The 25,704-nt window shown below is 53.3% G+C and overlaps 1 protein-coding gene across 1 annotated transcript in view; it reads left to right on the top strand.

The window, feature by feature from the left end:
• The first annotated feature begins 9,851 nt into the window (after positions 1 to 9,851).
• CLBA1 (clathrin binding box of aftiphilin containing 1) overlaps positions 9,852 to 25,704 on the top strand; it is a 116,523-nt gene continuing 100,670 nt past the window's right edge. The window contains exon 1 of the mRNA XM_085626233.1: positions 9,852 to 10,202. The gene's annotated coding sequence lies outside the window, so the exon portion shown is untranslated. The remainder of the gene's footprint in view (positions 10,203 to 25,704) is intronic.

The raw sequence follows: 25,704 nt of genomic DNA, 5'->3' as shown, positions 1-25,704 counted from the left end.
TTCTAGAATGGTAACAATAGGGGACTTAGATCCTCCTTGAGTGCCACTAATATAGATGTTAAAAAGCTCGATAGTGGGCCCCCCATTCAGCCCACTCAAGGTTAAGTGCAGCACGTCCGGAGATGGACTTCGTACATGTCTAACTCTGCAAGAGAGGGCAACATTAATCCATATTATAAGGCCCCCCGAGGGGCGTCCACGACCAGTGGAGACCGCAGGAACGCAATGGCATGAAAAACCAGATTTGAATAAAGGTGTGATGCTCCAGGTCTCTTGGAATATACAAAGGTCGAAGGTGGCAATAAAATTATTCCAATCTGGGAGTGGGAGTTTAGATTTCAGACCCGCAATGTTCCAAGAGATAATTTTATGGATCATATTTGCTGCTGGGGAAGGGGGCGTGACCGGGTCCGGTGAGTTCGACATTGGGACAACCCGTGTTGGTACACCATCCCCCCTAACCCCATAGGAAGTAATAGAGGACGATGTTTCGGGGGTCAATCTACAATTGGAAGTAAGAGCAGCTTGAGTTGCTTCAGTGGAAATTGGTGATGTGTAGGGTACAGTTGTTAGTCAATCAATTTGTCCCAATGTTGATTTGCCCTCAAGCCTTTGGTAGGGCAACCCACCTCTCCACCCCGCAGGGACGTGACTCGGTGTAGAAGGATGTCTAAACTGAATGGAAGACGAGTCAGGGGAGGAAGATCTATACTCGAGTGCAATGAGGCCATCAGCTAGATAGTGATTAGCTAGGGTCAACTCAATCGTGTCCGTTGGGGAATTATTGAATCTTAATCTGCGAGCCCTTAGGAGATCATCTCTAATAAGAGATCGACAGCCTCTGGTATAGCGAATCCAATGGGTAACTTTGTTCTTTAGGGATTCTTCGCTCTCATACCTATCACTCGTGGGGACTCCCACCATGTGGACAATAGGCTGAGAATTGACCCTAGGTTTTAGCACTACGGAGGATTGGGAGAGCGAATCGGAAGCTGCAGATTTTAGAGGAAGATGAGACTGGTTGGTTGTAACATTATGATGCAACATTGAGTACATTCTTTTATTAAGAATAGGTGGGTTAGTCCCAGTTCTACTGGGTGATATAGAATTTAATCTAACTTGTGAAGGTGGCACTGGCAGTTGGGGGAGTGTGGATACACTAGAATCAGTATTAGTGGGGAAAAGAGTTATTGGTATGTGTGGATAATGGGCAGTGCTGTATGGAACAATTGGTAATTGCGAGGGCTGCATGGAGGGTCTTTTGGCTATTGATAATAATTCCTTAACTAATGCTTTTAGGTCACTAATTTCAAGCTTCAATGCATTAATGGTTTCCATAATTAGACCTGGCGCTGGATCTGTATCTGCCACCACCTCCCGTTGGTGACTATCCATTTGCGGGGGTGGTCCAGGAGCAAGAACTCCATCGCCAGGAAGGTCTAAAACAACTGGTATAGATGAACTAGAAGTAATGTCCAAACATTCTACAGGGTCATTACCCAGGTCAGATAATACCTCAAAACGATTTTTACAGACAATGACGGGGGGTTCAAGAGGTACCAAGTTTTCCACAGGGGTACAAGGGCTTAAAACATCTGTAGTTGCTCCAGGGATAGCAGAGTGGCTCTGCATGCTGTCCTGGGCTGTTAACATTGGTGAGATCGGGGCAGTTTTTTTGCTAAACATTTGAGGGATAGTAACAAGACCTGGGCGAGGATTACTTGAAGGCAATGGAGACAGACTTGTGGGACACCCCCGCGCCGCACGGCCACCAGCTGCTGTGTGTGCCCCCTTGCCTTGCCCTCTGCCTCGCTGCCTGCCTCGCTGCCGGCTGACGCCGCTGGCGTCTGTTTTTGCTTGTTTTGTCTAGCATTTGTGCTTGTTTTGAACTGCATTTTCCTCCCGTGTTAGCAGCTTTTGTCTGACTTTTGTGCCTGTATTTTTTCTAGTCAGTTTCTGCATTTTCCTCCCGTGTTAGCAGCTTTTGTCTGACTTTTGTGCTTGTTTTGTCTAGCATTTGTGCTTGTTTGAACTGCATTTTCCTCCCGTGTTAGCAGCTTTTGTCTGACTTTTGTGCCTGTATTTTTTTCTAGTCAGTTTCAGCCCTTTGCGTTCTCCTGCCTGTCTGCCCGCCTACCTCGCCGCCCTCCGCCTTCCCTCCCCGCTCCCCGCTTCCCGCCACCACCGCTGACCACGCCCCTTTTTCCTTTCTGTTCCCTCCCCGCTCCCGCCTCCCAGCTGCCCCGCCCACCCGCGCACTTGGCCTTATATGGCGACCGTGCGACGCAGGTGAGTGTGACCCACTTGTGGGACACCCCCGCGCCGCACGGCCACCAGCTGCTGTGTGTGCCCCCTCGCCTTGCCCTCTGCCTCGCTGCCTGCCTCGCTGCCGGCTGACGCCGCTGGCGTCTGTTTTTGCTTGTTTTGTCTAGCATTTGTGCTTGTTTTGAACTGCATTTTCCTCCCGTGTTAGCAGCTTTTGTCTGACTTTTGTGCCTGTATTTTTTCTAGTCAGTTTCTGCATTTTCCTCCCGTGTTAGCAGCTTTTGTCTGACTTTTGTGCTTGTTTTGTCTAGCATTTGTGCTTGTTTGAACTGCATTTTCCTCCCGTGTTAGCAGCTTTTGTCTGACTTTTGTGCCTGTATTTTCTTCTAGTCAGTTTCAGCCCTTTGCGTTCTCCTGCCTGTCTGCCCGCCTACCTCGCCGCCCTCCGCCTTCCCTCCCCGCTCCCCGCTTCCCGCCACCACCGCTGACCACGCCCCTTTTTCCTTTCTGTTCCCTCCCCGCTCCCGCCTCCCAGCTGCCCCGCCCACCCGCGCACTTGGCCTTATATGGCGACCGTGCGACGCAGGTGAGTGTGACCCACTTGTGGGACACCCCCGCGCCGCACGGCCACCAGCTGCTGTGTGTGCCCCCTCGCCTTGCCCTCTGCCTCGCTGCCTGCCTCGCTGCCGGCTGACGCCGCTGGCGTCTGTTTTTGCTTGTTTTGTCTAGCATTTGTGCTTGTTTTGAACTGCATTTTCCTCACGTGTTAGCAGCTTTTGTCTGACTTTTGTGCCTGTATTTTTTCTAGTCAGTTTCTGCATTTTCCTCCCGTGTTAGCAGCTTTTGTCTGACTTTTGTGCCTGTATTTTTTTCTAGTCAGTTTCAGCCCTTTGCGTTCTCCTGCCTGTCTGCCCGCCTACCTCGCCGCCCTCCGCCTTCCCTCCCCGCTCCCCGCTTCCTGCCACCACCGCTGACCACGCCCCTTTTTCCTTTCTGTTCCCTCCCCGCTCCCGCCTCCCAGCTGCCCCGCCCACCCGCGCACTTCGCCTTATATGGCGACCGTGCGAACGCGCAGCGGTCACGCGCAGCGGGCGCGCCGATTGTGCGCCGAAGGCGCGCCAAAGGTAAGCCCGTCTGCGCCCGTCCGCGACCGGACCGCGCCCAGCGCCAGGACCCCTGGCCAACGAAGATCCCGACCGACCCGCCTGACATACTCCGCCGCCACCCTCACCGCACTCAACACCGGCCGACTCCCAGAATGCCATCAAGCCACTCCACGACGTACCCACGGACCTTTCAGCTGCCACGCCTGCAAGTTCACCTGCATCCGGACCAGCCTCGCACCAGCACCCACCAAGTCGAACACCAGCAGCACCCACCTCAAGTGCATCCTGCTCAACACCCGCTCCGTCCACAGACACGCCATCGAACTCTGGAACCTTCTAGACGCCACAGCCCCTGACGTCGCCTTCCTCACGGAGACCTGGATGAACGCCTCTTCAGCTCCCGACATCGCCATCGCTATCCCAGAGGGCTACAAGGTCGTCCGGAGGGACCGAAACGCCAACCAGATGGGAGGAGGCATCGCCATCATCCACAGGAACACCATCCGTCTCACGACCAGCACCGACAACACCCTGACCAGCGCCGAACACCTGCATTTCCAGATCCACACCAACCCGAACACCACCCTCAGAGGCACCCTGATCTACCGACCCCCTGGACCACGCACACAATTCAGCGAGGACATCGCCGACTTCGTCAGCCCGCATGCCCTCCCCTCCGCCGACTACATCCTCCTAGGAGACCTCAACTTCCATCTGGAGAACAACAACGACCGCAACACCAGCACCCTGCTCGACAACCTCGCCAACCTGGGACTCAAGCAACAGGTGTCCACCCCCACCCACCTCGCCGGACACACACTCGACGCAGTCTTCTCATCCAGCACAGACATAGACTTCAGCCACGCCACAGAGCTTCAATGGACGGACCACAGCTGCGTCCACTTCACCTTCAAGAGAACGACGACCCACCAACACCAGCAACAGGCAGCCCGCAGAAGCTGGAACAAGATCACAGCAGACCAGCTCGCCACCTCCCTGAACCAGCACCCTCCTGCCAGCTCAGCGAACCCCAGCCAAGCCGCCGACAACCTCACGAAGTGGATCAGCAACTGCGCGGACGAACTCGCCCCACTGAGGACCCCGCCTAGCAGACCCGGCAGCAAGAAGGCCCCATGGTTCACCGACGAACTCAAGAGCTCCAAGAAGAACTGCCGAGCCCTCGAGAAAGTCTGGAGAAGGGAACCGACACCAGACAACAGGACCTCCTTCAAACTTGCCACCCGGAAACACCACCAGCTGATCCGCGCCGCCAAGAAAACAGCATTCAAAGACCGGTTGGACAACAACGCACACAACTGCAAGGAACTCTTCAACATCGTGAAAGAGCTTTCCAACCCCAGCGCAGGAAACAACGACATCACCCCATCGCAAGACCTCTGCAACTCCCTCGCTTCATACTTCCACAACAAGATCGCGGACATACATAACAGCTTCAACAACCAACCAACGCACACCATGACCGAACAACCACCCCCCACCACCACCCTCCACGCCTGGACCCCGATCAGCACCGAAGACACCATCCGCACGATGAACTCCATCCACTCCGGATCACCGACCGACCCCTGCCCTCACCACGTCTTCAACAAGGCCGACGCTGTCATCGCACCCCACCTGCGAGACATCATCAACACTTCCTTCGACACCACCATCTTCCCTGAGAGCTGGAAGCACGCCGAACTCAGCGCCCTACTAAAGAAACCTACAGCGGACCCCACCGACCTCAAGAATTACCGCCCCATCTCGCTCCTCCCGTTTCCAGCCAAAGTCATCGAGAAGACCGTCAACAAGCAGATGGCCGCCTTCCTCGAGACAAACGGATCCCTCGACCCCTCACAGTCCGGCTTCCGAGCCAATCACAGCACCGAGACCGCCCTCATCGCCGCCACCGATGACATCCGAGCCCTGATGGACAATGGAGAAACAGCGGCCCTCATCCTCCTAGACCTCTCTGCGGCATTCGACACGGTCTGCCACCGCACCCTAGTACGGCGCCTCAGCAACATCGGAATCCAGGACAAGGCGCTGGACTGGATCATCTCCTTCCTCGACGGAAGAACACAGAGAGTCCGCCTACCACCGTACAAGTCAGAGGCCTCCGAAGTCACCTGCGGCGTCCCTCAAGGATCATCTCTGAGCCCCACCCTCTTCAACGTCTACATGAGCCCCCTCGCGGCCATCGTACGCAAACACAACCTCAGCATAATCTCCTACGCCGACGACACCCAACTGATCCTCTCCCTGACCAACGACCCCGCCGCCGCCAGATCCAACCTGCACGAAGGGATGAAAGAGGTAGCCGAGTGGATGACGACCAGCCGCCTGAAACTGAACTCGGACAAGACGGAGGTCCTCATCCTGGGCTCCTCACCCTCCGCCTGGGACGACTCCTGGTGGCCTCCCGCCCTGGGCACCGCACCCAAACCGACAGACCATGCACGCAACCTGGGCTTCCTCCTGGACTCCTCCCTCTCCATGACCAGGCAAGTCAACAACGTCTCCTCGGCGTGCTTCAACATCCTACGCATGCTACGGAAGATCTTCTGGTGGATCCCCACCGAGACCAGGAAGACCGTCACCCAGGCCCTCGTCACCAGCCGACTGGACTACGGCAACGCCCTGTACGCCGGTACCACCGCCAAGCTCCAGAAGAGACTCCAGCGGATCCAGAACGCCTCAGCCAGACTCATCCTCGACATCCCACGAACCAGCCACATCTCCGGACATCTGAGAGACCTTCACTGGCTCCCCGTCAACAAAAGAATCACCTTCCGCCTCCTCACCCACGCACACAAAGCCCTACACGACCAAGGCCCGAGCTACCTCAACAGCCGAGTCAACTTCCACGCTCCCAAACGCCACCTCCGATCAGCCAACCACGCCCTCGCCGCCGTCCCCCGCATCCGAAGAGCGACTACAGGAGGAAGGTCCTTCTCCTACCTGGCCGCCAAGACCTGGAACTCCCTCCCTACCGACCTGCGCCTGACCCAAGACCACCTCTCCTTCAGGAAGAAGCTGAAGACCTGGCTGTTCGAGCAGTAGCGGCACCCCCCCCTCCCCCCCCCAGCGCCTTGAGACCCTACGGGTATGTAGCGCGCTTTACAAGTGTCACTGATTGATTGATTGATTGATTGAGAGGCGTAGTAGTTAGATCAGGATCTAGGATCGTAGTACCGTCATCAACTAGGGATTCGATGCGTTGTAAGCTTGTAGATGGAATGGGTTTTTTGCTAGATTTTCTGGCCTTATTTCTTTTAGCCAAGCTGCCATTGGCATCCGTCATTTTCCTTTTGCCCATTATGGCCCTAGAACTATCACACTAAGTGGTGTACAGACAAATTACGCTACGGGCGTAACAGAAGGCCCCACAGAGACAGCACAGTACCTTAGAAAGGGGTGTCACCGGATGTAGAGGAGGGGACGCACGGACCCCAGGATTCGAATGACAGAGACGTGGCCCTGCCCTGCCTCCTCCTGCCCCGGACGGCCACAGACGGCCCGCCCTCTGCCCGGGCTCAGCCCGGCGCCGCCCGCGCGCGTCCCGCGACGCGGAGGGAGCCTCTGTTTAAGTAGCGCCTCCGGGCACGCTGGTGGCCGGCAGGAAGTCCGGTTCGAAGCAGAGAATGGCGGGAGCTGTAGTTCCCCCCTGCTGCGGCCAACGAAGGAGAGTGGCGGCGAGGGGAACAAACAGCGTCGGTGTCCCGTGTGCTGCCCGGTTCTGCCTGTTGGTCTGGTGGTGAGTCCGCTGTCCTTTTGGCCAAATGAAATGCCCCCCGCTCCACCGAGGGAGCCTCTGTTTAAGTAGCGCCTCCGGGCGCGCTGGTGGCCGGCAGGAAGTCCGGTTCGAAGCAGAGAATGGCGGGAGCTGTAGTTCCCCCCTGCTGCGGCCAACGAAGGAGAGTGGCGGCGAGGGGAACAAACAGCGTCGGTGTCCCGTGTGCTGCCCGGTTCACCCTGTTGGTCTGGTGGTGAGTCCGCTGTCCTTTTGGCCAAATGAAATGCCCCCCGCTCCACCGAGGGAGCCTCTGTTTAAGTAGCGCCTCCGGGCGCGCTGGTGGCCGGCAGGAAGTCCGGTTCGAAGCAGAGAATGGCGGGAGCTGTAGTTCCCCCCTGCTGCGGCCAACGAAGGAGAGTGGCGGCGAGGGGAACAAACAGCGTCGGTGTCCCGTGTGCTGCCCGGTTCTGCCTGTTGGTCTGGTGGTGAGTCCGCTGTCCTTTTGGCCAAATGAAATGAATTGGAATGTGTGATGTGAGGACAATGGGGGTGGAGCGTGAGAAGAGAAAGGATGGAAAGAACAGTGAGGAGGAGGAAGAAAACAAAGAGGTGAGGAGTGAGCAAATGAAGTAAACGAGCTATTGTTAACTGAACACCAAGGGAAGGATGCATAATTCCTCATGATCACTATCTTATTTCACCTGCACTCCAGCAGTCCCAGAGGTCTCAGTTATTTATGGGTGACTACAGAGAATCCACTGATTCCTAGAGGAAAGGCAAAATCTGCAGGAATGTCCACTGGTAGAATGTCTTTCCAAAAGGGATTCTATGGCGAAGGAAATATTCCACTGAAGGGGTGTCAGTGTCAGGTTATCCTCTGACTGTCATGGTGCCAAAAGCCAGGCTGCCAAACACAGCCTCTCTGAGCTAACCCTGTGCTTCTTACCTTTATCTGACTTTTGACAGACTTCAATAGAACAGGAAAGGCTCCCAGTTTCTTGCTTGCTCTGCCTGCCTGGGGTATTCAGGATCCACGTCACTGCAGCATATTGCCATAATATATACAAATGCATCAATTAACTGTGTCTAACTCTCCTAGCCTTAGAATACTCAACTGTGAGCTCTACCGAAGGCATATGTACAATATATGAACATTTTCAGCTTTGTAACATGTATCACAATTTCAGGAATGGTGCCGGTATTTTTTTTGCCTATTCCATACCATTACCTCTGCATCAATGCACCACCACCAGCTCACCCCTTCTCAGCACCAGAGCAACCCCACCTCAGCAGCAACTCAGCATCAACACAGCACCACTTTAGCATCAGTGCATCACCACATCAACATCAGTAAAGTATCACGTCAACACGGCACCAATTCAGCATTCCTAAGCACCACCTTAACATCAGCACAGCACCACCTAACAACCAGCCTAAAAACACCACCTCAGCATAACTCAGCACCACCATAGCATAATTTAGCACCTGTGCAGCATCAGCGCAGCACCACCTCAGCACCAACGCAGCACCACCTTCGCAATGCTCCACAACCACAAATGCAGCCCCACCTCGGCATCAATGCAACCCCACATCAGCAGCAATTCAGCACCAATGCAGCACAGCACCACTCAGCACCACCTCAGCATAACTCAGCACCTCCTCAGCATCACCCAGCATCACCTCAACATCACTCAGCACCACCTAAGTATCACTCAGCATCACCTTCGCATCCCCGCAGCACCAGTGCAACCCCACAACAGTAGCAATTCAGCACCAACGCAGCACAGCACCACCTCAGCATAACTCAGCACCACCTCAGTATCACCAAGCATCACCTCAACATCACTCAGCACCACCTAAGTATCACTCAGCATAACCTACGAATCACCTCAGCACCAGTGCAACCCCACATCAGCAGCAATTCAGCAGCACCACCTAAGTAGCACCAGGGCAACTCCACCTTAGCACCACCACAGCATCACTAAGCAGCACCTCAATCTGCCCTCGGATTATGGTATCTATTCATTACCCCCTAGTGTCTGTCCGCTGCTCGCATCATAATTTAATAACTAGTTCTCAAACTCCATTCTCCCATTAATGTTCACCCACCATAACAAAAAATATATATATAACAAACAAGCATTACAACTAGCAGACATAACATGCCCCTATTGCAAGGGCATTAAATATAGAAAAGAAGTTTAGGATAAATATTTTTGAAATAAAGTCGTTTTGTTGTATACAATGTCGTCCTGGTGATATATAAATAACAAACACACATTTTTATTATAAATTAGCAATATGCTGCACAGCAACCACAATGCTCTAGACTACAACATAGCTTACAAACATTGGCAAAACCAAAAGGTCTAGCTAACACTTATAGGGTCCCAAAGGCGAGACCTACTGGCTATGCCAATGCTTGTTGAGATGGTAAGAAGAAAGACAGGCACAGAGGTTAGACCCGTGACAGCTCGTTGCTAACTCCTCCGCAGTGGACAAGAAAGTACCACCGGGTGTAGCTTCCTCGGTTGGCACCCGAATGAACCCTCCACCCAGTTCACGGAAGAGGGCACCGGGCGGAGCTTGTACCTACCCACAGCCGCAGCTCTCCTCCCACTAAACAGCTGCAAGTGCAGCGCTGCTGACAAACACGCTGACAGCCTGGTACAGGGGCGGGGCCCTGCGCTTAGCTCTCGTAAGAATGTTGTGGCTACTGCCTCCGAGCCCTGGCCCCTCCCTGCGCCTTGACCCCGGGCGCTGACAGTATCCAGGGCGCACGCTCCTCCCTCTGCCCTGCTTCTGTGGGCACTGGGGAGATCCTGAGCCAAAACGAACGCTCCTCCCCCTCTGCCCTGCTTCTGTGGACACCGGGCAGATTCTGAGCCAATCCACATCCTGAGCTCTACTCCTTCACTTGTTCTCCTCCGGAGGCCGGGCGGAGCTGGCACCTGTCTCCAGGCCCGCCTCCCCCTTTCTGCTTCTGGTGTTCGCAGTTCAGTGCAGTGCAGCTGAGGCCGAGGAGCGGAAGTGTCTTTGACAGCGGCCTGATCGGAGTATTCCTTTCTTAGGCACCCGCTGTGCCACGGGATGAGGTAGGCATTGGTGGAAAGTTTCCCCGTTCTATTACCATGTTTTTTTGCCCCATCTCTGTGTTTTTAATTGTACTACCAGTTGCGCCTTATAAGATATTTTCGATGGGTGAGGCGTTTTCAGCTGGTGATTAACCCATCTGCGAAATGTGTTTTTCTTGATAAAGGGCACCAGTGCCAGGACCGAAATTTGCAGTTTAGTAAATGTCTCCTTTTCCGGAGTCCTCAGGTGGTACCCGGTTCTCTCCCTCCAGGGAGGGCGCTTGCTTCCTTACTTTTCGTTTGTCTTTTGTAACTAAGCAATCGGAAGTACCGCCCAAGCACCAGGGGAGGAAAAATACTTGTTTTACTGAATGGCCTGTTCTCTGCCTGTAGAGTAATAACTAGTTTACAGCTTGGCCTGGCAACGTTTAACATTTGTTATTTTCCTGTTTCGGTACCCGCTAATCTGAGCTTTCTGTCGAGGCCACTCCATGAGATATACACTAGTACGGTGTGTGCACAGTGCTGGAGTGCAGGTACCCACTATCACAGTGTTAGACCTGGCATCATTGGCATGAGTCTCTCCTCCATTTTTTCTGTTTGCCTCCTCTGTTTACGATGTTTTTGCTGGATTATTGCTTTGGGCACTGTGCCACTGCTGATCAGTGCCACAGTGCAAGTGCTCCCTATGCTAAATTGTTACGTTGATTGGTGTTACCATGATTGGCTTGGTTGACTTACTGTTCAGACCCTAGTCTAGTGCACTGCGCGTGCCAAGGGCGTGTAAGTTAACTGCTGCTGGTGGGCTTGCAGCACTGGTTGTGCCACCCACAGAAGCAGCGTGCAAAATGTGTCTCAGGCCTGCCACCGCGGCGCCTGCGTGCAGTCCCTGACTGCCATGTCGACTTGGTAAGGAAACCTACTTGCCAGTCTCTAAACCTTCACTTTGCCACCCTTCAGACACCTCTATGGTAGGCCCTAGGGCAGGGTGCATTGTTGGTAAAAGGTAGGTCATGCCCTGATGTGTGTGGCATGACCTAATAGTGAATTACAGCCATTTTCGTTTTTCACTATTGAAGGGCTACCTGCCTCCAATAGGCCAGACTGGGCAGACTGATTATTAACTCCATTATAATCTATCTGACTCAGGGAGCATGGTAGCAAGTCGAGTTTAGTATCCCTGAACTCAGAATTTAATAACACACCCTTTAGGATGGATGGTTTTTAAATTCTATGTTTGAAAATAGCACTTTTAGAAAGTGGCTATTTTCTTGTCCAACTATCCACCGGTCTCTGCTGGTTTGGTGTGTGTGTCAGGGGCTGAGTGGCTCCAGAGGTCTGAGTGAGTCAGTGTGGGGTGAATGGGGCGTTTACACGTAGAGTGAGGGAAGAGTAGCCTGCCCTGCCTGACACAATACTGGCCCCGCCTCCTGCTGGGCGACTGATAGCCCTGCTCCTACCAGTGACAATACTGGCTCCGCCTCCTGCTGGGCGGCTGAGGACTCTGCCCTGCCCAGTGAATAGGCCAGGTGCCTCTGCCTGGCAACACCCACAACAAACCTGAGACGGTGGGAATCGCCCTGCTTGGACAAAGGGAACAAAGGGAAAAAGGGGTATAAGAGAAGGACCCCTGAACCAAGAACTCAGATCACTTCTGACAAGGAAACCTGTACCAAGGACAAGAAGCCTGCTGATCTAAGGACTTGCCTCCCCTTTCTGCCAGAGTGCTGTTTTGCTGTGGAGGAACCTGAAAGCTGCTTCTTTATTTTTGCCAAGGAACAAGGAGAGAGGAACTTGGTGTGTACTCTCTGAACACTTGCTAGGAAATCTCCAAGGGCTGGAAGAGTGCCAGTCTCCTGCTGAAGTCACAGGGCCAAAGGACTTCACCATTTGCTGAATTGCTGGGAAGTGTTGTTTCCAGTACACGAGGGAAAATCTGCAGTCTCGACGCCAGCAGCAACGCCAGTGAGCAGTGGGTATCGGCCCCGGCTCCAAGTGACCCCGTCTCGACGCCGGTATCGACGCCAGTGAGGAGTGAGTATCGGCTCTACCTCCAAGCGACCCCGTCCCGACGCCGCTGCTGATCGCATCGACTCGACGCCCTTCTCGACGCCGTGAGCGCTGCTCCGGCCCGACATCCCTCGACACCACTGCGGATTGACCCGACTCCGAGGCACGATCGACGCCGACCTCGACGCCGACATCTCGACGCCGTGGATCATCGTTTTCTTCGTTTCTCAAGGTACTGTACTTGTGGGGTCTGTTGCGACTCCAGGCTCGACGTAGCGCTCCTCGCGGTCGACGCCGAACCTTGGGAATCTTGTAGACTCGACGTTGTGTGACTCCTGTGGGGGTTACATTGTTGCCAAAGAACTGTGCTCAGAAGAATACTTTGCTAAAGAACTATTTGCCAAGAAGAAACCTTACTTGAACTATTATTTTTCCTTCCAAAGAGTATTTATTAAGACTGTGGTATATTTTTGTCGTTATTTGGTCTTGTGCTAAGCCTTATATAAAGATCCTATTTTTATAATAACTTCTGTGTCGTGTCCATCTGTAGTGTATTCACTTTATTACTGTATGTGGTCATAAATGCTTAACACACTGCCTCTGAGATAAGCCTGTCTGCTCTGCCAAGCTACCAAGGGGTAGCAGGGGTTATCTGAGTGTGTAATCCCCTTTCCCTGACTAGAGTTGGATGGTCCCTATTTGTCAGAAGTGTATACCTCTGCCAACTAGAGACTGCCGGTTCTAACATTGGTGGTCAGCGGTGAGGATTTGAACTTTGCATTTATGACTCATGTGCAGTGATTAGTGTACGCTACATAGTGAAAGCAGACCATAACGCAGCCACAGTCTGTTTGGTAGGATTGACTATTTTTGTTCTCCGCTTTCCTGGAGCTTATTTTCTTAAACCCTGCCAGTTTTGACCATGGAGAATGCCGGAGCTGCTACACCTGTGGAGAATGTTGTGGGGGAATTTGATAAGGAGAAGATAGATTCCTACACGCTAAAAGATCTAAAAGGATTTTGCAAGCAGTTTAAAGTTCCTACCACAGGTGTCTCAAAGAAAGAGGGCTTCCTCAAAGCGCTGAAGGCCTGGTTAGAGGCCAGAAATCCCTCTGATCCGGTGGTGGTACCGGAAGAGGAAGAAGAAGAGGAAGAGGAAGAGCCCACAGGTGGGCCAGTGTCATCTCCAGGCAGTAGTGCATCCTCTAGGAGCCTTTCCCCCGAAGAATTAGAAGACAGGGAGAAGGAGAGGGGGTACAAGTTAGAAATGGCAAAACTTAAATTAGGAGGGCAGTTGGAATTAGAGAATGCAAGAAGCAAGAGAGAAGCTGAAATGGAGAGCAAAAGATTAGATTTTGAGAGAGAGAAATTAGCGTTTGAACGTGAGAAGATGGTGAGGGAGATGGAGCTTAAAACTAAGAGTTTAGAGTTGAATCCCTCTGGTGGCAGCACTCCATCCGTGCCTGCAGAAAGTAGGTTTTATTTTCCTAAGGATGTGATCAAAGATTACAGTAAGAATGAAGATATTAGCCAATGGTTTAAAGCGTATGAGTTAGCATTGTTGGCCCACCGGGTCCCTGAGAAAGATTGGGGAACAGGGTTGTGGAGCCGCTTTACAAACGAGGGGAGAGATACCTTGTTGAGCCTTCCTGCTGAGGATAGGATGTCTTATACTCATATGAAAGATGCTTTAATGCTGAGATATGGCTTAACTCCAGAAAAGTACAGACAAACCTTTAGAGAATGTAAGAAGTTGCCTGGTACTACGTGGGTTGAATATGTGTCTTTTTTCTGCAGAACCATGGATGGTTGGATAAAGGGTAGCAAGGTTGATAGTTATGATGCTCTTTATGATTTGTTTGCTTGGGAGCACTTGTCTAATAACTGTTTTCCAGAGCTACGCCAGCACCTTGTTGATAGCAAGCTATCTAACCCTAGAAAACTTGCTGAGGAGGCGGACCGCTGGGTCAGTACCAGGGTCCACAAGGGTCCAGTGGGAGACTCAGCCAAAGGTGGGCAGGGTCCCCAGCAGAAGAGTGGGGGGGACAGGGGTAAACAGAGGGAGTTTCAGAAAGGGCCCCAAAGTAGTCCCCAAGGGAACCAAGGGAAGGGTTCCCAGCCTCCCCCTGTAAAGAAGCCAGAGGCCCCGACAGGTAAACCCGTTCACAGGGGCCCCATGACCTGCTATGCCTGTAAGCAGGTGGGACACCGTTATTATGATCCCCAGTGTCCCATGAAGGATTCGAATGCACCGCCGCGTGCACCCCCTCGTCAGGTAGCGAGTGTAGCCCTGGGAGGGGAGGAGATGGGTGCCCCCGGTGGGTGGGGTCCCGCAGAAATGTCCCTGGTCTCTTTAGGAGACGTGGAAATGGTCCCTCCAACCCCTCTGCCTAGTAACACTAAGAAATATAGGCAGTGGGTGACCATTAATGGCCATAGGGTGGAAGCTCTCAGAGACACCGGAGCGAGTGTGACAGCTGTCAAGTGTCACTTGGTGTCCAGAGAGCAGGTGGTCCCTCATGCATTCTACCCCGTTGTAGCTGCTGACAACTCACAGAGTAAGTGTGAGGTAGCTCAAGTTCCTTTTGAGTGGGGGGGGGTCTCAGGTACTCTTCAGGTTGCTGTGAGGCCCGCCATGCCTGTTGATTGTCTCCTGGGCAATGATTTGGAGGACTCCCCTTGGGCTAAGGTGGAGAGAAAATCGCATCTGGAAATGTTGGGTCTGCCTGAGTGGGTGTGTGCGACCACCCGGTCCATGTCAGTCAGTAAGGGTGTTGATGGGGCCCTGGAGCCTGAAAGTATGGCCCAGGTCCCAACCGTGAAGAGAAGGGGCAGGGGGCGCGGGAAACCGTCCCCCATCGTTCCCGCGGTCCAGGAGGGAGCAGACCCTGAGGGGGATGCCCTGGAACCGACAGGAGAACAAGTGGCCGAACTGGGAGACCTGCCCGAGCTGACCCATTGGCAGCAGGATGGTGGTCCCTCCAGGGAGGAATTTTGTGCTGAGCAGAAAGTGTGCCCTTCTCTTGTGGGTATGAGGCAGCAGGCCTCGGCCCAAACGACAGGTGATCAGTCAGGATCACATTGGGTCTACTGGGAGAACGACCTCCTGTATAGCGAGCCTAAGGCTGCTGAGCCTGGGTCAGCCCGTGTGCTGGTGGTACCCCAGCGCTTCAGAGCCTTCCTACTGGGGTTGGCTCATGACGTTCCGTTAGCTGGACATCTGGGGCAGGACAAGACCTATGACAGGCTTGTCACCCATTTTTATTGGCCTCAGATGAGAAGGGATTCAGATATCCATTGTAGGACCTGTCAAACTTGCCAGGCAAGTGGGAAAAGCGGGCGGAAGCAGAAGGCTCCCCTCCAACCTTTTCCCGTCGTCAGTACCCCCTTTGAGCGAGTGGGAATTGACATTGTGGGGCCACTGGACCCCAAGACAGCCATGGGCAACAGGTTTATCCTGGTCTTGGTGGACCATGCCACCCGGTACCCGGAAGCCATCCCTCTCCGAACAGTGACGGCCCCCGTGGTGGGACGGGCACTGATGGGTGTTTTCTCCCGCATGGGGTTCCCCCGAGAGGTGGTGTCAGACCGGGGCACCAACTTCATTTCAAATTATATGAAGTCTCTGTGGAAGGAGTGTGGGGTAACCTACAAGTTTACCACTCCTTACCACCCTCAAGGTAATGGGCTGGTTGAGAGATTCAACCGGACCCTAAAAGGCATGATCATGGGTCTTGAAGAACCAATGAGGCGTAAATGGGACGTCCTCTTGCCATGCCTGCTGTTTGCTTACCGTGAGGTGCCACAGAAGTCTCTAGGGTTCAGCCCCTTTGAGCTTTTGTATGGTCACCCGGTAAGAGGACCTTTGAGTCTGGTCAAAGAAGGCTGGGAGCAATCTCCCAGGAAACCTCCCCAGGATGTATATAGTTACATGCTGGCCTTTAGGAACCAGACTCGGCGCTTCAGAGATCTTGCTCAGGCAAATCTGGAGGCCAGCCAGGAAGAGATGAAGCGGTGGTACGATCAGAATGCCACTCTGGTTGAGCTTCAACCTGGTCAGAAAGTTTGGGTCATGGCCCCTGTGGAACCTTGTGCGCTCAAGGACAGGTGGACTGGACCGTTTGAGGTTGTGGAGAAAAAGAGCGATGTCACCTACTTGGTGGACTTGAAGTCTCCCAGGAACCCCTTAAGGGTCCTGCATGTCAACCGGTTAAAGCCCCACTTAGAAAGGTCCGAAGTGGGCATGCTCCTTGCCACAGATGCTGGGATGGAGGAGGAGAGTGAGCCTCTTCCTGACCTCCTGTGTGCAAAAGAAAAAGATGGGTCAGTGGATGGTGTTGTCCTCTCTGACACACTGACCCCTGAGCAGCAGCAAGATTGTCGCCATCTGTTGGTACAATTCCCTGATCTGTTCTCCTTAATCCCTGGTGTCACTCAGTGGTGTGTCCATGATGTGGACACCGGGGACAGCACTCCTGTGAGGCACAAGGCCTACAGGGTGACTGACAAGGTCAGAGCATACATCAAGGAGGAGGTCTCCAAGATGTTTGCCTTAGGGGTGGTTGAGTCCTCTAGCAGTCCTTGGGCCAGCCCAGTGGTCTTGGTCCCAAAGGCTGCAGCGCCTGGTGCTTCACCAGAACTTCGGTTCTGTGTGGATTACCGAGGACTCAATTCGGTCACCAAGACTGACGCGCACCCCATCCCCAGAGCTGATGAGCTCATCGATCGGTTGGGGGCTGCCCGGTACCTTAGTACGTTTGATCTAACGTCTGGGTACTGGCAGATCGCCTTGACTGATGGGGCAAAAGAGAGGTCTGCATTCTCCACACCAGATGGGCACTACCAGTTCCGTGTGATGCCCTTTGGGATGAAGAATGCCCCTGCCACATTCCAGAGGTTGGTTAACCAGGTATTGGCCGGGCTGGAAGATTTCAGCGCCGCCTACCTGGACGATATAGCAGTGTTCAGCGCCAGCTGGGAGGAACACTTGCGCCACCTCCAGGAAGTGTTGTTGGCCCTGCGCAGAGCAGGCCTCACAATCAAGGCTAGTAAGTGCCAGATTGGGCAGGGTTCAGTGGTGTACTTGGGGCACCAAGTAGGGAGCGGCAAGGTGGCCCCCCTGCAACCCAAGATAGATACCATCCTGGCTTGGGAACCGCCCAAGACCCAGACTCAGGTGAGAGCCTTCTTGGGTCTCACGGGTTACTACAGGAGGTTTGTCAAGGGGTATGGCAACATTGTGCACCCCTTGACCTCGCTGACTTCCAGGAAGCAGCCGAGACTTGTGATCTGGACTGACGCCTGTCAGAAAGCCTTTGACACCCTGAAAACTGCAATGTGTACAGCACCGGTCCTCCAGGCACCCGACTTTTCAAAAGAATTCATTGTCCAGACGGACGCTTCAGAGCATGGTGTGGGGGCTGTTCTAGCACAGATGAATGAGGAGGGCCGAGACTTACCTGTAGCCTTCATCAGCCGGAGGTTACTTCCCAGGGAACAAAGGTGGAGTGCGATAGAGCGTGAGGCATTTGCTGTGGTCTGGGCGCTGAAGAAGCTAAGACCCTACTTGTTTGGGTCTCACTTCCGGGTTCAGACGGACCACAGGCCCCTCAGATGGTTAATGCAGATGAGGGGTGAGAACCCAAAGCTGTTGAGGTGGTCCATTTCCCTACAGGGGATGGACTTTACGGTGGAACACCGCCCTGGTACAGATCACGCCAATGCTGATGGTCTGTCCAGATTTTTCCGCCTTAGTGATGAGGACTCCCTGGGTGAAGGGTAGTTCTCCCCACATTTCAGCTGGAGGGGACACGTGTTAGACCTGGCATCATTGGCATGAGTCTCTCCTCCATTTTTTCTGTTTGCCTCCTCTGTTTACGATGTTTTTGCTGGATTATTGCTTTGGGCACTGTGCCACTGCTGATCAGTGCCACAGTGCAAGTGCTCCCTATGCTAAATTGTTACGTTGATTGGTGTTACCATGATTGGCTTGGTTGACTTACTGTTCAGACCCTAGTCTAGTGCACTGCGCGTGCCAAGGGCGTGTAAGTTAACTGCTGCTGGTGGGCTTGCAGCACTGGTTGTGCCACCCACAGAAGCAGCGTGCAAAATGTGTCTCAGGCCTGCCACCGCGGCGCCTGCGTGCAGTCCCTGACTGCCATGTCGACTTGGTAAGGAAACCTACTTGCCAGTCTCTAAACCTTCACTTTGCCACCCTTCAGACACCTCTATGGTAGGCCCTAGGGCAGGGTGCATTGTTGGTAAAAGGTAGGTCATGCCCTGATGTGTGTGGCATGACCTAATAGTGAATTACAGCCATTTTCGTTTTTCACTATTGAAGGGCTACCTGCCTCCAATAGGCCAGACTGGGCAGACTGATTATTAACTCCATTATAATCTATCTGACTCAGGGAGCATGGTAGCAAGTCGAGTTTAGTATCCCTGAACTCAGAATTTAATAACACACCCTTTAGGATGGATGGTTTTTAAATTCTATGTTTGAAAATAGCACTTTTAGAAAGTGGCTATTTTCTTGTCCAACTATCCACCGGTCTCTGCTGGTTTGGTGTGTGTGTCAGGGGCTGAGTGGCTCCAGAGGTCTGAGTGAGTCAGTGTGGGGTGAATGGGGCGTTTACACGTAGAGTGAGGGAAGAGTAGCCTGCCCTGCCTGACACAATACTGGCCCCGCCTCCTGCTGGGCGACTGATAGCCCTGCTCCTACCAGTGACAATACTGGCTCCGCCTCCTGCTGGGCGGCTGAGGACTCTGCCCTGCCCAGTGAATAGGCCAGGTGCCTCTGCCTGGCAACACCCACAACAAACCTGAGACGGTGGGAATCGCCCTGCTTGGACAAAGGGAACAAAGGGAAAAAGGGGTATAAGAGAAGGACCCCTGAACCAAGAACTCAGATCACTTCTGACAAGGAAACCTGTACCAAGGACAAGAAGCCTGCTGATCTAAGGACTTGCCTCCCCTTTCTGCCAGAGTGCTGTTTTGCTGTGGAGGAACCTGAAAGCTGCTTCTTTATTTTTGCCAAGGAACAAGGAGAGAGGAACTTGGTGTGTACTCTCTGAACACTTGCTAGGAAATCTCCAAGGGCTGGAAGAGTGCCAGTCTCCTGCTGAAGTCACAGGGCCAAAGGACTTCACCATTTGCTGAATTGCTGGGAAGTGTTGTTTCCAGTACACGAGGGAAAATCTGCAGTCTCGACGCCAGCAGCAACGCCAGTGAGCAGTGGGTATCGGCCCCGGCTCCAAGTGACCCCGTCTCGACGCCGGTATCGACGCCAGTGAGGAGTGAGTATCGGCTCTACCTCCAAGCGACCCCGTCCCGACGCCGCTGCTGATCGCATCGACTCGACGCCCTTCTCGACGCCGTGAGCGCTGCTCCGGCCCGACATCCCTCGACACCACTGCGGATTGACCCGACTCCGAGGCACGATCGACGCCGACCTCGACGCCGACATCTCGACGCCGTGGATCATCGTTTTCTTCGTTTCTCAAGGTACTGTACTTGTGGGGTCTGTTGCGACTCCAGGCTCGACGTAGCGCTCCTCGCGGTCGACGCCGAACCTTGGGAATCTTGTAGACTCGACGTTGTGTGACTCCTGTGGGGGTTACATTGTTGCCAAAGAACTGTGCTCAGAAGAATACTTTGCTAAAGAACTATTTGCCAAGAAGAAACCTTACTTGAACTATTATTTTTCCTTCCAAAGAGTATTTATTAAGACTGTGGTATATTTTTGTCGTTATTTGGTCTTGTGCTAAGCCTTATATAAAGATCCTATTTTTATAATAACTTCTGTGTCGTGTCCATCTGTAGTGTATTCACTTTATTACTGTATGTGGTCATAAATGCTTAACACACTGCCTCTGAGATAAGCCTGTCTGCTCTGCCAAGCTACCAAGGGGTAGCAGGGGTTATCTGAGTGTGTAATCCCCTTTCCCTGACTAGAGTTGGATGGTCCCTATTTGTCAGAAGTGTATACCTCTGCCAACTAGAGACTGCCGGTTCTAACACACAGACTTAACTATTTGTTACTGAGAAGAGTCTACTCTTTCATGTGTTGCAGCCCCGCTGCTAAAAAGTGCTGGCACTCTTCCTTTATTAAAGAAGTGCCGACACTTTAGTACCTGTCCATTTTAAATAGTTGATTCAGGAAACATTTGCCTCTAGATGCTACTTGCTAGACGGGGGGTGAGCTCATAGAATACAACAGGCACACAGTTATAAAGTAAGTCCTCTAAAGTGCCTGCACTGCGTTTCACCTTTTAAGGAAAAGTGCCTGAATGAGAGCACGCGATGTCGACATAGGCTTCTCCAAAAGTCAAAATGTTATTTTTTTAAAATACAGGTTAGAAAACGTCATCATGACTTCCCTGTACCTGCGTTGTTCTTCTAAAGTACTGCAGGTTCCTGGGGAGGGTGGTGTGTGTGTGAGTGTGTATGGGGGGGGGGGGTGTTAATTAATCAACGTCTGCTACTTTTCCTTGGGTCCAAATGAAATGACTTGGAAAAAAACATAGGCATACTATTAAAACTCTTAAATACAAACCTCCATTGAGTGATACTTTACTTCAGTAGGTTGTGTGTCAAAAAAGTCACACAGTGTCTCTCCTCGCCTCTCCCCTAAGCCTAATGTCTCCCGGCTCTTCCTCGACCTGACTGTCTCACGATCATGGTCGTGGCTTCCCTCCTCTGCCCTGAGGCTACCTCTCCTGCCACTCAAACCACATCTTGCCAAACAACCTCTTCCTGCTTCTCTCTGTGCAGGGTGCTTATGTCTGATTAACACCCCCACCCCCTCATCTTCCTTCAACTCTCTCCCTTATGAGGCAACATCAGTTGGTGTTGCGTGTTTCCTTAAATTGCTTTATTTTTAAAAATGCTACAACTGAACCATCCACTTACCTATTGGCACTTACCTTCTCGATATCTTGGACCTCGATATTTTTTACACGATCTTCTGTCTGCAAGTTATTTTTGTAACCAGTCTGATATCCCCACTCTCCACCTATCAGCTGGGCCACTGGAGCTATGTGGCAGGAGATGACCAAATTATGTAGCATGGTTTACCTAATCATGGAGAAAGAAAAGGTAAATTATGTGGCGTACTGAATTACATTTTGTAGCGCTACTCATTATTTTGTCATTTTTGCACATGTAACGCACTCTAGACAAAGTTTTTGTCACAATAGTGACAATTTAATACCTAATTACATCAATTGGCAACTGAAAAGTGATCAGTTAGCTTTTACAAATGGCCTGCCATTGTATGGGAACATGTGTGGCAGACGTTTTAATAACTTTTGATCAGTTTAAGTTACAAAGAAATGGTTTTGCTGAAAAATGCAAATTATGCAGGAGATGGTTTATGCGGTAACTGCAGAAAATCCATAATTATGCGGAAAACGCTGCAGAATTTGACACAGTAGACCATGCTTCTTTTATTTGTACTCTCGCAATCTTGGGTGTCACAGGATCAGCCTTGGACTGGCGACCATCTTAACCCTCAAATTGCTCTGTGTTCTGTTGCTTTCTCCACCTACTCCTCTGCGTGTTGGCATCCCCCAAGACTCAGTCTTGGGCTGTGCTTTACATGGGCCGGTACTCTCTGTTACTGAGAACCAGCACTTTTTAGGTCTCTCCTGGCTATCCCGTAAGCGAGCGCACAGCGAGACTTATGTAGTGGCTTCAGAAAATGTTCCCAAAGGCTTCCCAGGCGGATCGGGTGGCGGTTACGCGCACAACCACGTGCATTCCATTTGCCACCAGCTACTTCCTGCGCGTGCGCCGCCTCACGCATTCAGAGAGATTTAGTAAGGGGCACATGACCTTAGGAATGCGGTTTATGGCCAGTGCATGTGAGGCATTCAAGCGCGAAGCTGGCATCTGGCATCGGACTTGAAAGCAGCAGACTGCTTTCGTCAGCGCGCACTTGGCCTCACTTCCTGCATCCCCTCTTACAACAATTAACTTTCGTTATAACTCACACTCCATATGCTCGTTCACTCCCACCCTTCCTTTGATGTCCGCTTTTCTTGTTGTTTACAAACCACGCCACACACTGCTGCATGCCACACACTGCTGCACGCCACACACTGCTGCACGCCGCACACTGCTGCACGCCGCACACTACCGCATGCCACACACTGCTGCGCACACTGCTGCATTACACACTGCTGCATTACACACTGCTGCACGCCGCACACTGCTGCACGCCTCACACTGCTACACGAAACACTGCTGCACGCCTCACACTGCTACACGCCTCACACTGCTGCACGCCTCACACTGCTGCATGCCACACACTGCTGCACGCCACACACTGCTGCACGCCACACACTGCTGCACGCCTCACACTGCTGCACGCCTCACACTGCTGCACGCCGCACATTGCTGCATGCCGCACACTGCTGCACGCCGCACACTGCTACACGCCACACACTGCTGCACGCTACACACTGCTGCACGCCACACACTGCTGCATGCCGCTGCACGCCACACACTGCTGCACGCCACACACTGCTGCACGCCGCACACTGCTACACGAAACACTGCTGCACGCGACATACTGCTGCACGCCACACACTGCTGCACGCCACACACTGCTGCACGCCGCACAATGCTACACGAAACACTGCTGCATGCCACACACTGCTGCACGCCACACACTGCTGCACACTGCTGCATGCCACACACTGCTGCACACTGCTGCATTACTCACTGCTGCATGCTGCACGACACTGCTGCACGCAGCACACTGCTGCATGCCGCACACTGCTGCACGCCACACAGTGCTGCATGCCTCATACTGCTACACGAAACACTGCTGCACGCAACACACTGCTGCACGACGCACACTGCTGCACACCACACACTGCTGCACGCCGCACACTGCTGCATGCCGCACACTGCTGCACGCCACTCACTGCTGCATGCCGCTGCACGCCACACACTGCTGCACGCCACACACTGCTGCACGCCGCACACTGCTGCACGCCGCACACTGCTGCACACCGCACACTGCTGCACACCACACACTGCTGCATGCCACACACTGCTGCACGCCACACACTGCTGCACGCCACACACTGCTGCACGCCGCACAATGCTACATGAAACACTGCTGCACGCCACACACTGCTGCACGCCACACACTTCTGCACGCCGCACACTGCTGCACACTGCTGCATTACTCACTGCTGCATGCTGCACGACACTGCTGCACACAGCACACTGCTGCACGCAGCACACTGCTGCACGCCGCACACTGCTGCACGCCGCTGCACGCCACACAGTGCTGCATGCCTCATACTGCTACACAAAACACTGCTGCGCGCCACACACTGCTGCACGCCACACTCTGCTGCACGCCGCAAACTGCTGCACGCCGCAAACTGCTGCACGCCGCACACTGCTGCACGCCGCACACTGCTGCATGCCACACACTGCTGCATGCCACTGCACGCCACACACTACTGCACGCTGCACACTGCTGCACGTCGCACACTGCTGCACGCCGCACACTGCGGCATGCCGCACACTGCTGCATGCCACACACTGCTGCACACTGCTGCACACTGCTGCATTACTCACTGATTTATGTTGCACGACACTGCTGCACGCAGCACACTGCTGCACGCCGCACATTGCTGCACGCCGCACACTGCTGCACGAAACACTGCTGCACGCCACACACTGCTGTACGCCACACACTGCTGCACGCCACACACTGCTGCACGCCGCACACTGCTGCACGCCGCACACTGCTGCATGCCGCACACTGCTGCATGTTGCACACTGCTGCACGCCGCACACTGCTGCATGCCTCACACTGCTGCACGCCTTACACTGCTGCACGCCACACACTGCTGCACGCCGCACACTGCTGCACGCCGCACACTGCTGCACTCCACACAATGCTTTTATGCGAGTTTATGCTACTGACATTGTAAATGACAATGCCTTTTATTTGTTTTAAAACCAAAACACAAATAAAAGGCATTGTAATTTTACAATGCCAATAGCTCAAACTCTTATAAATGCGAGACCTATTGCATTGCAAATGCTTGTTCATTTTGAGAGGGAGAGTACCGGCACTTCTCAAGAGTGACTTAATACTTTTAATTGGAGAGTACCGGCATTTCTCAGAAACAAGCAGGTACTCTGGTACAGAGTACCTGCACTTCTATTTTTCCATTTTCAAGCACTGGTCTTGGGGCCTCTGTGTAAACTACATTTCTTGGGGATAGTGTGTATTTTTTCAGATTTTCTTACTACTTGTAAGCTGATGCCACTTAGATCATTTTCACTTTCTGTTCTATCCTGATCCCTTCGGCCAGTCATTAAATGTCTAAAGGCAATGCTTGCACTCAAGCTAAACTCAGCAAAAACAGACGTTGCTTCTCAGCATCGCTGGTGCTGACTTCTCTACCTGAATGTACCCACTTTATCCCTGATATTCCGACTTCCACCCATGCAATGGCAAACTTTGGTGCTCTTTTACGCTGCAACATGCTTGTTGAATCATTCATATCCACCCCAGCAACCATCATGCATTTCCAGTCCCCAAACACTTGTAAAATCCAGCCTCAGCTTGCTTTCCCGAACAGCATAATGCAGGCCCAAGCAACCCCTGCGGCGCATGGGGTACTGTTGGACAGGCCACATGAAGGGCTTGCTCCCTCCCCGCATAACAGGGCCCGAGCCCCGGCCCTCCAGGTGTTACCCACAGAAACAACCCGCACCCCGTCCCCAGACGGGACTCCTGCCCCCGGACCTCTCTGTATCATGGGGCCGAACCACTACCGGCTCCCTCGCCCGGCCCGGCCGCCATCTTGGACACTGCACCACGAGGCCGCGTGGCCTCAGCTCGACCCTAACCCTGGGCCTGGCCAGGCCCCGACATCCCGGCACCACCATCCACCCAGGAGGTGAACGGACCACTTGGCAGGTCGATGGGAGAAAGAAGTGTCGATGGCTCTCCCCCGCCAGGTGCCGATCGCCCTCCAGCTCCCCCGGGCGCTGGCTCCACCCCCCTGCTGGGTGTCTGGACTCCCTCATCCCGGACCTCGCGACTGCCAAGTGCGAGGGTCCGGAAATCAACGGGCGCCAGACCTATAACTAGAGCAGCTCCAGAGCAGGAAGGCAGTTGTATCCTGGAGTTGAGAGACACCGAGAAGAACTCAGCCTTGACGGACTACCGGCGCTGCCGTAGCCCTGCCTTGTGAACTATCATCCTGCCTGCTGGCGCTGCCGCGGCCTTCTGCATCCTCCATCCTCGTCGGGACCTGCTGGCACTGCCGCGGACCATTGTAACTACTACCTTCATCGGGACCTGCTGGCGCTGCCGCGGACCGTGTAACGACCACCTTCACCGGGACCTGCTGGCGCTGCCGCGGCCCGTCCAAGCTAGAACACCGAGCTCGAGGATTGTGAGCTATCCATCAGCACATCTACCAGATTGGTAACCAGACTGTCCCGTTACCCCCTTTCCCAAACCAAGAGACTA

Source organism: Triturus cristatus, chromosome 9 (genome assembly GCF_964204655.1).
Source record: "Triturus cristatus chromosome 9, aTriCri1.1, whole genome shotgun sequence".
Taxonomy (NCBI): Eukaryota; Metazoa; Chordata; class Amphibia; order Caudata; family Salamandridae; genus Triturus; species Triturus cristatus.
Note: the sequence above shows the minus strand (reverse complement) of the source record. Positions and strands in the feature narration are given on the sequence as shown.